Source organism: Phocoena phocoena, chromosome 14, assembly GCF_963924675.1.
Source record: "Phocoena phocoena chromosome 14, mPhoPho1.1, whole genome shotgun sequence".
In the NCBI taxonomy this organism is placed as follows: domain Eukaryota; kingdom Metazoa; phylum Chordata; class Mammalia; order Artiodactyla; family Phocoenidae; genus Phocoena; species Phocoena phocoena.
Window position 1 is genome coordinate 87600081 of NC_089232.1, and position 14582 is coordinate 87614662.

Here is a 14582-nt window from a genome sequence, read left to right on the forward strand (position 1 = left end):
AGGTCTGTGTGCCCATCTATGGCTCTCTCACGTTGTTGACATAATCCATCTGCCTGCCGGTTGACCTGGGCACCCATCGTGCACACCTGACTGCTAAGGGCACCTTTACGAGAAGACCTCGCAGGTGTCTCAGACGCAACACGTAAAAAACAAAGTCGCCTCTGCGCATATGCCCATGCCGCCTCCTCTTCATCCTTTCCTTTCGAAGTCATCGCACCCTACTGTCCCCGTCACCCTCAGGCACTCCTAGTTCACCCCGCACATCCACACCATCCACAGCCTGGTCACGGTCCTTCAGGGAAGTCTCTGGGTGCCCCCCGCCCCCGCCGATGCCATGGCCACGTTGCAGTCTCAGTTCTTCTCTCCACATTTTAATTGTAAAACCTTCCGTCTCTTAATTCATCCTCAAACTGATGCCAGAAATGCCTTTCAAAACACATTTTTTCGCGTCGCTTCACCACACTCTTAAAGACTCCTAATTCCCTGTCACGCACAGAACAGACCCAAGCGCCGCAGCCCTGAAGGAGACAGCGGGCCTCCGTGGTCTCAGCCTCCACCAGCCTCCTGGCTCGCGGCCCCTCACGGCCTCCGGAGCCGGCCTCGCACACCAGAAGCACGTGCTGGGCCGCAGCCTGGACGCGGCTGCATCCGCGGTCTGCAGCTCACTGGCCCACCGCCTGGCCCTCTTCCATCCTTTAGCCCCAGTTCAAGTCATCTTCCCTGAGGCCCGACTCCCCCAGACAGCTCCTGTGGCTCCATTCTTCCTGCGGTCTTTCAGACCTCGCGGACCCTCTGGTAAGGCGCCTGTGTCTCCCGGGCTCCTCAGCGGGGCTCCCTCACCTGGGGAACTGGGGCCTCCAGGAGTTAAAGGGGAGGCCCCTGGGTGTCAGCGTCGCCCTCGCTGATGAGCATGCGTGTTAGTCCGGCCCACGGGACGGGAGGGGCGAGCATGGCCAAGGCTCTCACAGAGCTGCACGAAGTGTCCACTGAATGAATGGGATCCTTAGGGGAGGCTGAGAAATCGAGCTGACAGGAAGCTTGAGACCGTAAAGCTCAAGGCCATGAAAACCAGTAAGAGGAGTCTGGCCTTACTGTGTTAGGTTGGATCCAGCTGGAATTGGGGACCAGTTGGGGCCTTCTCCCCTCATCCCCCGAGGTCCAGAGTTACTGGAGCATCTCCTAGAATAAGTAGTTTTAAAGCCCAACAACTCATCTTAGAACATTTTCCATTCCATTTGTTCTTATTCGTGGGGACCTGGAGGAGGGACCCAAGAGCTGATGTTGAGTGAAGCCCAGACCCTGAAGCACTTAGAATCTGATCAACAGTGAACTCAGGGCATCAGGGCCAGAACTGGTATAAAGACAGGTGCAACACCCTGAGCGAAGCAGGCAGCTGGCAGTGACAGCAGGCTCACCCCATCTCCCCTGCCCTTTTGCCCTGAGGGTACACAGACCCCATCAGAGACGTGATAGATGAACAGGAGGATAGATAGATACCTGATGGAAGATAGACGGATGGATGGATAGGTAGATAGGTAGATCGATCGATCGATAGATAGATAGATAATGACGGATGAGAGAGAGAGGTGATGGATGCATGCTTACATATACACATACATACATACATAGGCTTAGATGTAGGTATAATGTAGACAGTAATTTTTGGTGCTATGGTAAAGAGAAACTGAAATTAGAGGGTTGCCTACATATATATTATACATTATATACATTGAGAATACCTATTGTATTATACCCTACGGGGAAAAGGGATTTCTTATACGATATATTGGTCAAACACCTACATCTTTGAGCAATCCTAAAATGGTTTATTCTCTGGCTTTCGGTTAGCCCTCAGGCTATAAAAGTCAATTACATCACTGAAGAAACAGTCTGCTAAGTCAGTCTCTGTCTAATTTAGCCCCCAGAAAGCAAGCCTGAGAGAGCTGAGCGCCTGGCTGAGAGCACGAGGCAGAGGTGATACGGCATCACCACGGGCTTGGGAGCAGAGGAGGAGGACACAGCCTGGGGGAGAACAAACTTGGGGTTCAGAGGAGCACGTGTTTGGGGCCAGCTCCTCCGACTGTGAGATCTCGTCCAGGTTACCTGTGTGGAGCCTCAATTTCCTCATTTGTAAAGAGGGTATAACTTCCCCACAATGCAGCTTACTTGCCTATAGTAGGAATTCATTTTTTCATTTCTGCCCCTTTTTTTGTACATAAGTATATTTAAGGGTAAGGCCAATTTCTATTCTGATTAAATTTATATAATACTGATCACAGTTCTGTCAGCAGCTGAATAGTGAATATATGTTATATTTGTGTGTATAATCAGAAAATCACATAACATGCTTCAAATAATTCATTTGAATTATTAAATGTTATAAATATTATTTTAAAATGTCTCAAAAGGCCATGGAGATTTCCCCCTTTTTAATAGTATTTGCAAACATACCTAAGTTACTTACAGTGTTCTTTGGAGCAGATAATATTAAGATCTCCTTTACACTCACATCCGGAAGCTTAATAACTATTAGGGCCACACACTTTGGTGCCGGTTAGAATTCTGGATACGAAGGTGGGGATATGAGAGCTAGTGTAGCAGCAACATGCTTCCACTTCACATCTTTTGGCCTCAAATTTTGCACTGGAGAGAAGACTTGCCTCTCTTGGAAGGTTTGTGTGTCAAATAAAAACACTCGTGCAATTCAACAACGTATGGGATGCGATTATCATCTTCACAAAACACACTTTCACGACTATCGTCTCGTGTACTTGTTTCCACCAGAGTGGAAGATGGCTTGCCATCCTGTGTCATAATCCTTCACATTCTTGAACGTTCAGCAAAAGGAATGGATCACAGGAATTCATGACTCTCCAGGGATCCGATCTACATCTGTTTCTTCATGTTGGCAAACACCAAAAGCCATGCTATTAACTCTTACCTTCAACGACAAGTAGTCATGTTTCTTTAAAATTAACTCCTAAAAATAAAACAATGCTTTCTAGGAGGGTTCATAATTCATGATCCCACCGAATATAAATAATTGTGTATAAATATAATCTACATAAACAAGCCTAGTCTCTGATCTCACAGAGTGACATAGGGGACGCTGCTGATTTCTGACCCCAATAACCTCAGCCGAGGAGTCCCTTCTAGGGCACTGAGCTCCCACGCAAATTCCAGGGTGAGATGCTATGAATGAAGACCCCCAAACAGAGCTTCTGACTAGTGTTGGGGGTGCCCCAGTGTCCCATGATGGGTGGTAGATACGCTTCCTTCAGCTCACTGGGCACCCAGGACCCTAGGCCAAAGCAGACCTTCTAGTTACACCAATGGGCCTTAAAAATCAACACCATCATTTACCATGTTTGCCATGACAAGGAGAAAGCACTCCTACAAAAACAGAACACTTAAAACCTGCCCAAGAGACAAAGAAAAGCACGTTTTCACACAGTTGTCAACTCCAGTCACAATCACACATATTTCCTTGTCAACAGAAATACATCCCAAGAATCTGATATGATAATACAGACGGAAAATGCAATAAAGACCGTCACTCCTGTAAAAGTCTCAGACAAAAGCCAGAGTATACAGAGGAGCCTATAGGAGAGACTGATGGAGAGGAACACACTCCTAGACATCATATTTACTGTTTGCTTCCACCTGGAAGTGCAAGGAGAGCTCTACAAAGGCAGCGAGGAACCGAGCAGGGGGACCTGGAGAAGCACAGCTCGAGCTGACTGACAGTGGGAGCATGTGTGCTTCGGATCAGTGAGAACTTCACTGCCTCTGGGCAAAGGCTTCCAACATTATTTGTGTTGACATGCTTTATGTCAGTACCTCATGAATTATGAGATGACAGGGCTGGGAACTCGGGGGTTATGGAGCTCTCACCATGTGCTGGGGGACGTGCTAAGTGCATCACAAACTTGGCAAGGGATTTTAAGCCTTGAGTGTAATCGATGTCTACACCCGCTTTACTTTTCACCAAATTAAATATCTTCTCCTTTTCTTAGGAAAGTAGATAAAAATGTTTTGAAAAGACTTACTCTCCACAACATCAGTTAATGGCTTAGCTGGGTTCTTTTTTCCTTCGTGGTCTTCCGAGCCCTAAAAGGAATGGATTTCACAGTAAACAATATTGAAATATGAACTCCAAGGACTAATGCTTAGTGAAAAAAATTATGGGCTTTGGCAAACCTGGCTTCAGTCCCACATTCATCTCTTATCAGTGGCCTGACATTAGGATTTTAGTCTTTCAGAACCTCTGTTCCTCATTGGCTAGAAGAGAATTATAATCCCTAAATATTGGGTTTACTATTAATAATAACAAGTAGTGAGAGCTAACACTTACAGACTGCTTACTATTTAGCAGAGCGCTTTCTCCATGTTCCATCTATGGACGCCTTAATGTTCCAGACAAGCCTGGGGAGTGGTGGGACATCTGACGGCCACCCAGACCACGTCCTTCCCCTCTCTGGGTACACAGGCACTCTGTCCCCATCTCCCTACATGCTAGGGAGGCCATGGCTTCATGACACAGAGTGTTCGTGGAAGTGATGCGTGCCTCTCCAGACCTGGCCCATGAGACAGAGCAGCCCACACACTCCCCTGTGTCCGCTCTGGGGAAGGAGGAAGGACGATGGCCCAGAGAAAACTGGGAAGCACATGTGGAAGACGGCAGGACATCCATCACCTGGGTTCCTGGATGACCACACAGAGGAGGTGAGTGAGTGCGAAATAAACTTCTACTGGGCTTGAGCCATGATGCAGTTGTTAGTCTACTGTTTGCCCCCCTAGGCTGAATGAGATCACGTTTGCAAGACTTCTGGCAAAGACTATGTACTCATTACAGACCAGCCGTCATTGCACCCTGTCTTCACTTCGAGATCAGAAAGGTGGGTGCATTGAAGAGGACCAAACACCGAGGGTTTAAGGGCCCACCCTTCCAGTGGGAAGCCCATCTCCAGTCCTGGACTTGGGGCACTGCATGGCCCAGTTGGGGAGCTCCGGGCAAGGAGTAAAAAGATCCAGAATGGATGCTCTTGTATTGCAAATGGGGTGCAGCTGGGACGACAAGCTTTCTTAAAAGTCAAACCAAGAAGATGACAGAAAAAGAGAACCAGTTCACTGGAGCCAACTCCTGGGGAGAAAGAACCAGGCCACTCTCCTGGGAAAATAATGGCCGACTCCAAATTATACCTTAGCTGACAAATAAAGCTTTTGCCTGATTCAATGAGTAAAATACACAAGGCCAGCTGAGCCCTCGCTCTGCATGAGATACACATTTCTCAAGTTCCTGAAATGACACAGCTGGCTCATGGGAAGTTGTTCCCAAATGCTTTTGCTAAGCAATAATAATATTTTCCTTATTCAGGGGAGTTCTGAAAAGTTATTAAAAATATATTAGTTGGGGCTTCCCTGGTGGCGCAGTGGTTGAGAGTCTGCCTGCCGATGCAGGGGACACGGGTTCGTGCCCCGGTCTGGGAAGATCCCACATGCCGTGGAGCGGCTGGGCCCGCGAGCCATGGCCACTGAGCCTGCGCATCCGGAGCCTGTGCTCCGCAACGGGAGAGGCCGCAACAGTGAGAGGCCCGCGTACCGCAAAAAAAAAAAAAAAAAAATATATATATATATATATATATATATATTAGTCGGGACTTCCCAGTCAGTCCAGTGGTTAAGACTTCACCTTCCAATGCAGGGCGTGCAGGTTCGAGCCCTGGTCGGGGAGCTAAGATCCCACATGCCTCATGGCCAAAAAACTAAAATATAAAACAGAAGCAATATTGTAACAAATTTAATAAAGACTTTAAAAATGGTCCACATCCCCCCCCCCAAAAAAAAATACATATATGTCACAGAAAACAAATGTTCCTGCACATGTCCTGGAAGAGTCCTCACAGAACTTTATAAGACTTGACAGGGTCACAGCTCTCTCCATTTCACACATATCAATAAATGGTTGTCATTGACAAGGAGACACCCCAGGCATCTCTTATCTCCCAGGCTGTTCAGCATTTATGTGGAGCATCTTGATGAGATTTTCAACACCAGGAAGTGATGGTCCCATCTAACCTCCTACCACTTTGCCAAGGGATTTGAGACACTCGGTCCCTCCTGCCCAGAGGTTCTCCAATGTGGCTGCCACTGGGGCTGGACTGAGTTCCCTCATCAAAACCCAAGGAATAAATAAATATAGTTACCAGGAAATTTTAAGTAAGAGTGATATAAATTCCCCAAAACTGAAACAAATAACATGAAGGTTGGTTCAATAAGAAAGTTGCTGTTGAAAGCTATGTTTCTGATTCAATTTGTAATTATAATTTGCATGTCTAGACTAAGCCATTCTTGCTTGTTTGGTTTCAGCATCCCCCATAAAGAGTTCCTGCTATAGTTGAGATCACTTAGAAAACAGATTTTGAAGTTTTGAGTTCTAGCCTAAACCCTGAGATGTGTGACCACTTTACCACAGTTTCCTAGACTCTGAAGTAAGAGCCAGCAGTTTTTGAGAACTAGGGTTGTTAAGTTATAAAAGTTGGAAAGCTGAAATGTAATCTTTTATAATATCTCTAACAGTACGTATCCTACTTTTCCTATAAGTAAAGTGGGAAAACTTAGCTGTCAATGATAAAATAAGGGTTGCTGTTCGAATTAAATTAGAGAACAAACATTAAATTTACTTAGCAAACTATAAAGCACTCCAGGAATATTTCTAATCTCGCAACGATAGTTACTTACCATGGACAGAATCAAATGGAAAAATATTTAAGTTTTCAGAGAAAAGCTAAGGCATGTAGAAGAGCATTTTCTATGCTCTACAAAATTGTTTCTGAATGCAAGATAAGGTGTATGCTGTCATCAGAATTATAAAAAGAAATGGTCCCTAGCATTGGGTCCCTGCTTAGTTTTTGCTAATGATGGACTCTTCTCCAATCCTTGCAGCCTGGCCCTCAGAGAGGGAGGAATAACTGAGCAAGATATTCCTTAGACCTCATGATGAGATGGGGAATCAGAAAAAGAGGAAGCCAGAGGGTCAGTCTTTGCAGACCCGTGAGCTACTTCATTTTTTAAATGCAGAATTCTGAGGATAGTGTAGTTTCTCTCAATGAGTCAAACAGGGGAGACTGGCTGGTTGCATCTCAAAAAGTAAGAAATGAAGGGCAATAAGACACGGCGACATTCACCCGGACCTGAAGGAAACGGACGGTGGAAGGGAGATCTCTGTGACTCTTGTTGTCTATGAATTTGGCTGTTCTCATCACTGCATTGGCAATTCGCTCACAAATAATAGCTCTGTTGAGCTCTGGCAGTCGATACTCCTTACACTCTTTAATTCAGGCAAAGCTCCAGGAGAAAGTGTTGTTTGTTTAATGTTTTCAAATTCTATTCAGTTAAACCAGATTTATAAGGTGACGCTACTCCCAAGCCACTCCAGAGCACTCTCTTATGTCGTGTTCTGTCTTTGCTGAAGAAATATGCCTATCAACCTAAGTAGCGTTTTCTTAAAGAAGAAGAACTGCATTTGGTCAATTGAGTTCAAACTCTGACTTCCTAAGGGTTATCATTACAGCATCAACATCATTAGGCCACCCAGTTATCAGGCCACAAGCTACATACTATAATTCATGCAGAATCAAGAAATGCTAAGAAAACAGCATTTTAAGGCACCTCCCAGCCTAAAACAACAAATAGGACATAAACTCTGTTGCCAGGTTATAAATAGCTAACAGAAATCTCATTGTACTTGAGGCCTCAGATCCAGAAAGGAGTGGCTAAAGGTGAGAGGAGACCACATATTTATAACTCTTTTTCTTATTACAAAACAATATAGTCTCATTGTAAAAAAAAAAATAGAAGTAAAAAGAAAATTTAAAAATACAACACAGGATACAACCACTGTTGGCACCCCAGTATATATCTTTCCAGACAGATTTTTATTATCACACATACATATCCTTACAAGAATGGGATTGTAACACACATAATATTTTATAACCCACATTACCTTTTTTTAACTTACAACTTTGTGAACAACATTCTATATCAATATATATTCATCTATAAAATTTTAGATGGCTAGATAGTATTTCAGTGTATAGGTGGACCATTTTTATTTAATCAGTTCCATATCATTAGACAATCTTTAGTTTCAAATATAATAAACAATGTAAAATTAAAAGTCTTTTTTCTTTAAGCCTCAAGTACTTCCTCAGGATAGTGCCAAGTCACAGACTTTGTAGATACATGGCTAATACCTCTGACAGACAAATTTTCCACCAGGAAAACTGCACCAACTCCCTCCCTCCCACCAACTCAACACAACCTCCTTGAAGGGAGTGTTCATGTCCCTATGCTGGAGATTATTACTTTCCATTTCCCAATATTGTAAGTTAAATATGCTAACACTACTGGCTTAATTTTCATCTGTGTACTGAGTAGCAAAATTGAAACCCCTTTCCCTACTTCTCTTAGCTGTTGCATTGCATCTGGGTGTAGCCTTTCTCCAGAAAGCAGATTAACTTCACAAAGCAGGAAGGCCGTCTCCTGTGCCCACACTTTGTATGAACATAGAATCATTAAAAAGTAAGAACCACAAAACATACTGGACCTTCTGGGAATTCAGCAGGTTTTGTAAGCATAAAGGAGGCTATAGTTTAATGTATTCCCACTTGTCTATTTTTACTTTTATTGCCTCTGCTTCTGGTGTCATATCCATCAAATTAAAAAGCTTCTGCTCAGCAGAGGAGACAATCAACAGAGTGAAAAGGCAACCTACGGAATGAGAGAAAATATGTGCAAACCATATATATGTGTGACAATGGGTTAATTTCCAAAGTATACAAGGAACTCCTACAATTCATTAGCAAAAAACCTAATGACAGGATTTTTTTAATGGGCTAACAGCTCAAATAGACATTTCTTCAAAGAAGACTTACAGACGGCCAACAGACATATGAAAATGTGCTCTATATCACTAATCCTCAGGGAAACATAAAGCAAAACTACAATGAGATATCACATCCTACCTGTTAGAATTGCGATCATCAGAAATAAAAAGGCAACACGTATTGGTAAGGATGTGAAGAAACTAGAATTCTTGTCCACTATTGGTAGGAATGTAAAATGGTGTAGCCACAATGGAAAACAGTATGGAGATCCCTCAGAAAACTAAAAATAAAACTACCACATGACCCAGCAATCCCACGTCTGGCATTTATCCAAAATAATCAAAATCAGGATGTTGAAGAAATATTAGCATTCTTATGTTCACTGCAGCACTACCCACAACAGCCAAGGTGTGGAAACAAACTAACGGACACATGAATAAAGAAAACGTTGTACAGGGAGACCTACAAGATGGCGGAGGACTGAGACATGGAGATCACCTTCCTCCCCATAAATACACCAGAAATACATCTACATGTGGAACCACTCCTACAGAACACCTACTGAACGCTGGCAGAAGACCTCAGACCTCCCAAAAGGCAAGAAACTCCCCTCGTACCTGGGTAGGGCAAAAGAAAAAAGGAAAAACAGAGACAAAAGAATAGGGATGGGACCTGCACCAGTGGGAGGGAGCTGTGAAGGAGGAAAAGTTTCCACACACTAGGAGCCCCTTAGCAGGCGGAGACTGTGGGTGGCGGAGGGGAAGCTTCAGAGCCACAGAGGAGAGCGCAGCCACAGGGGTGCGGAGGGCAAAGCAGAGAGATTCCCGCATAGAGCATCGGTGTCGACCAGCACTCACCAGCCCGAGAGGCTTGTCTGATCACCCGCCAGGGTGGGCGGGGGCTGGGAACTGAGGTTCGGGCTTCGGAGGCCAGACCCCAGGGAGAAGACTGGGGTTGGCTGCGTGAACACAGCCTGAAGGGGGCTAGTGCACCACGGCTAGCCAGGAGGGAGGCTGGGAAAAAGTCTGGAACTGCCTAAGAGGCAAGAGACCATTGTTTCCGGGTGCAAGAGGAAAGGGTATTCAGAGCACCACCTACATGAGCTCCAGAGACGGACACGAGCCGCGGCTACCAGCACAGACCCCAGAGACGGGCATGAGACGCTAAGGCTGCTGCTGCCGCCACCAAGAAGCCTGTGTGCAAGCACAGGTCACTATCCACACCCTCCTTCTGGGGAGCCTGTGCCGCCCGCCACTGCCAGGGCCCCGGGATCCAGGGACAACTTCCCCGGGAGAACACACGGCGCACCTCAGGCTGGTGCAACGTCACGCTGGCCTCTGCCGCCGCAGGCTCGCCCCGCATTCCAATTATGACCATATCCCTCCTGCCCCCCATCCTGAGTGAGCAAGAAAGGCCTAATCAGCCGCTGCTTTAACCACCTCCTGTCTGGGTGGGAACAGATGCCTGAGGGCGACCAACATGCAGAGACGCGTCCAAATCCAAAGCTGAACCCCAGGAGCTGTGCGAACAAAGAAGAGAAAGGGAAATTTCTCCCAGCAGCCTCAGGAGCAGCGGATTAAATCTCCACCATCAACTTGATCTACCTGCATCTGTGGAATACCTGAATACAACGAATCATCCCAAATTGAGGAGGTGGACTTTGGGAGCAACTGTAGACTTGGGGTTTGCTTTCTGCACCTGATATGTTTCTGGTTTTTATGTTTATCTTACTTTAGTTTTTAGTGCTTGTTATCATTGGTGGATTTGTTTATTCATTTGGTTGCTCTTCCTTTTTTTTAAATTATTTTTTATACATTTATTTTTTTCTCTTTTTGTGAGTGTGTATGTGTATGTTTCTTTTGTGATTTTGTCTATTTAGGTTTGCTTTTACCATTTGTCCTAGGGTTCTGACTGTTCATTTGTTTGTTTTCTTTTTATGAGTGTGTGTGCGTATGTTTCTTTGTGTGATTTTGTCTGTTCAGTTTTTCTTTTACCATTTGGCTTGGGGTTCTATCAGTTCGTTGGGTTTTTATTTTCCTTTTTTTTCTTTCTTCCCAGCCATGCGGCTGGCAGGGTTTTGGTGCTCTGGCCAGGTGTCAGGCCTGAGCCTCTGAGGTAGGAGAGCTGAGTCCAGGATATTGAACAACCAGAGACCTCCCAGCCCCACATAATATCAATTGGTGAGAGCTCTCCCAGAGATCTCTGTCTCAAAACTAAGACCTACTTCCACCCAACGGCCAGCAAGCTCCAGTGCTGTACACCCCATGCCAAACAACTAGAAAGACAGGAAGACAACCCCACCCATTAGCAGAGAGGCTGCCTAAAATCATAATAAGGTCACAGACACCCCAAAACATACCACCAGACATGGTCCTGCCCACCAGAAAGACAAGATCCAGTCTCATCCACCAGAACACAGGCACCAATCCCCTCCACCAGGAAGCCTACACAACCCACTGAACCAACCTTAGCCACTGGGGGCAGACACCAAAAACAACGGGAACTATGAACCTGCAGCCTGAGAAAAGGAGACCCAAACACAGTAAGTTAAGCAAAATGAGAAGATAGAGAAATACACAGCAGATGAAGGGGCAAGGTAAAAACCCACCAGACCAAACAAATGAGAGGAAACAGGCAGTCTACCTGAAAAAGAATTCAGAGTAATGATAGTAAAGATGATCCAACATCTTGGAAATAGAATGGAGAAAATACAACAAATGTTTAACAAGGACCTAGAAGAACTAAAGAGCAAAACAAACAATGATAAACAACACAGTAAATGAAATTCAAAATTCTCTAGAAGGAATCAATAGCAGAATAACTGAGGCAGAAGAACAGATAAGAGACCTGGAAGATAAAATAGTGGAAATAACTACTGCAGAGCAGAATAAAGAAAAAAGAATGAAAAGAATTAAGGACAGTCTCAGAGATCTCTGGGAAATTAAACACACCAACATTCGAATTATAGGGGTCCCAGAAGAAGAAGAGAAAAAGAAAGGGTCAAAATATTTGAAGAGATTATAGTTGAAAACTTCCCTAACATTGGAAGGTAAAGAGTCAATCAACTCCAGGAAATACAGAGAGTCCCATGTAGGATAAATCCAAGGAGAAATGCCCCAAGACACTTATTAATCAAAGTATCAAAAATTAAGTACAAGGGAAAAATAACAAATAGCATACAAGGGAATCCCCATAAGGTTAACAGCTGATCGTTCAGCAGAAACTCTGCAAGCCAGAAGGGAGTGGCAGGACATATTTAAAGTGATGAAAGAGAAAAACCTACAACCAAGATTACTCTACCCAGCAAGGATCTCATTTGGATTCAATGGAGAAATTAAAACCTTTACAGACAAGCAAAAGTTAAGAGGATTCAGCACCACCAAACCAGCTTTACAACAAATGCTAAAGGAACTTCTCTAGGCAGGAAACACAAGAGAAGGAAAAGACCTACAAAAACAAACGCAAAACAATTAAGAAAATGGTAATAGGAACATACATATTGATAATTACCTTAAATGTAAATGGATTAAATGTTCCAACCAAAAAACACAGACTGGCTGAATGGATACAAAAACAAGACCTGTATATATCTATCTACAAGAGACCCACTTCAGACCTAGGGACACATACAGACTGAAAGTGAGGGGATGGAAAAAGATATGCAATGCAAAAGGAAATCAAATGAAAGCTGGAGTAGCAATACTCATATCAGAAAAAATGGAGTTTAAAATAAAGACTATTACAAGAGACAAAGAAGGACACTACATAATGTTCAAGGGATCAATACAAGAAGAAGATATAACAATTGTAAATATTTATGCACCCAATATAAGGGCACCTCAATACATAAGGCAAATGCTAACAGCCATAAAAGGAGAAATCAACAGTAATACAATAATAGTGGGGGACTTTAACACCCCACTTTCACCAATGGACAGATCAACCAAAATGAAAATAAATAAGGACACACAAGCTTTAAATGACATATTAGACTAGTTGGACTTAATCGATATTTATAGGACATTCCATCCAAAAACAACAGAATACAGTTTCTTCTCAAGTGCTCATGGAACATTATCCAGGATAGATCATATTTTGGGTCACAAATCAAGCCTTGGTAAATTTAAGAAAATTGAAATCATATCAAGTATCTTTTCTGACCACAACGCTATGAGACTAGATATCAATTACAGGAAAAAAACTGTAAAAAATACAAACACATGAAGAACCTAGGGGCAGGACAGGAATAAAGGTGCAGATGTAGAGAATGGACTTGAGGACATGGGGGTGGAAGGGTAAGCTGGGACAAAGTGAGAGAGTGGCATGGACTTATATATACTACCAGGTGTAAAATAGGTAACTAGTGGGAAGCAGCTGCATAGCACAGGGTGATCAGCTCAGTGCTTTGTGACCACCTAGAGGGGTGCTGTAAGGAGGGTGGGAGGGAGACACAAGAGGGAGGGGATATGGGGACATATGTATACATATAGCTGATTCACTTTGTTATACAGCAGAAACTAACACAACACTGTAAAGCAATTATACTCCAATAAAGATGTTAAAAAAAGAAATGTTGTACAAACAATGGAATATTATTCAGCCTTAAAAAAGAAGGGAGTCCTACAACATGTGACAACCTGGATGCACCTTGAGGACATTAAGCTCAATGGAATAAGCCGTCTCAGAAGGACAAATACTGCATGTGAGGTCACTAGAATTGTCAGATTCATAGGAGCTGAGAATAAACGATGGGTGCCAGGGGAGAAAGAATTGGGCAGTGGTTCAACGGGTATGAAGTTTCATCTGAGCCAGATAAACAAGTTCTTGAGATCTGGTGTGCAACAATGTGCCTGTAATTAAGAGTACCGTTCCTTACAATTAAAAATCATAATAATTGTTCTTAGTACAATAAAATAAACTTTTTAAAAAGTAACAAAATCAAGGAGGTTATCTATTTTGTTAAGTATATAAGGACATTTGAAAGACTGAAAAGCCATCTTGAACCCGCTCTGAGGTGAGAAATGTTTAATAGAAGTTTCATGGGTCCAATAGCATGCCCTCCACAAATTCCTATGTCAGAGCCTTAACCCCCAGTAACCCCAGTACCTGCGTGGAGACGGCCTGTCGGAAATAGAGATATACTACAATGCAGGGCCTTCCTAAAAACAGATTCCTGAAAGTATGAAATTGTGTGTGAGATGAAATTCAGGCCTGAGAAGTGTAAACATATTAGCTCTAGACCCATAGATACAGAATTCGGCCTGCGAAAAAGGTTCCTATTTCCGTGTTAACTTATCTCCTGACCAGGCATGTCTATGAGCTGCCTGATGCTTGCTTGATTGCTTTTCTCCCTATGTGTCTTTTTTTTTAATTTATTTTGTTGAAGTATAGTTGATTTACAATGTTGTACAGCAAAGTGATTCAGTTATACATATATATATACAATATTTTTCATATTCTTTTCCATTATGGTTTACCACACGATATTGAAGGTAACTCCCTGTGCTATACAGTAGGAACTTGTTGTTTATCCATCCTATATATAATAATTTCTACCTGCTAGTCCCAAACTCCCACTCCATCCCTCTGCCACCCCCTTCTCCTTGGCAACAAGTCTGTTCTCTGTGTCTGTGAGTCTATTTGTGTTTCATAGATAAGTTCATTTGACTCCCTATGTGTCTTAGTGTTTCA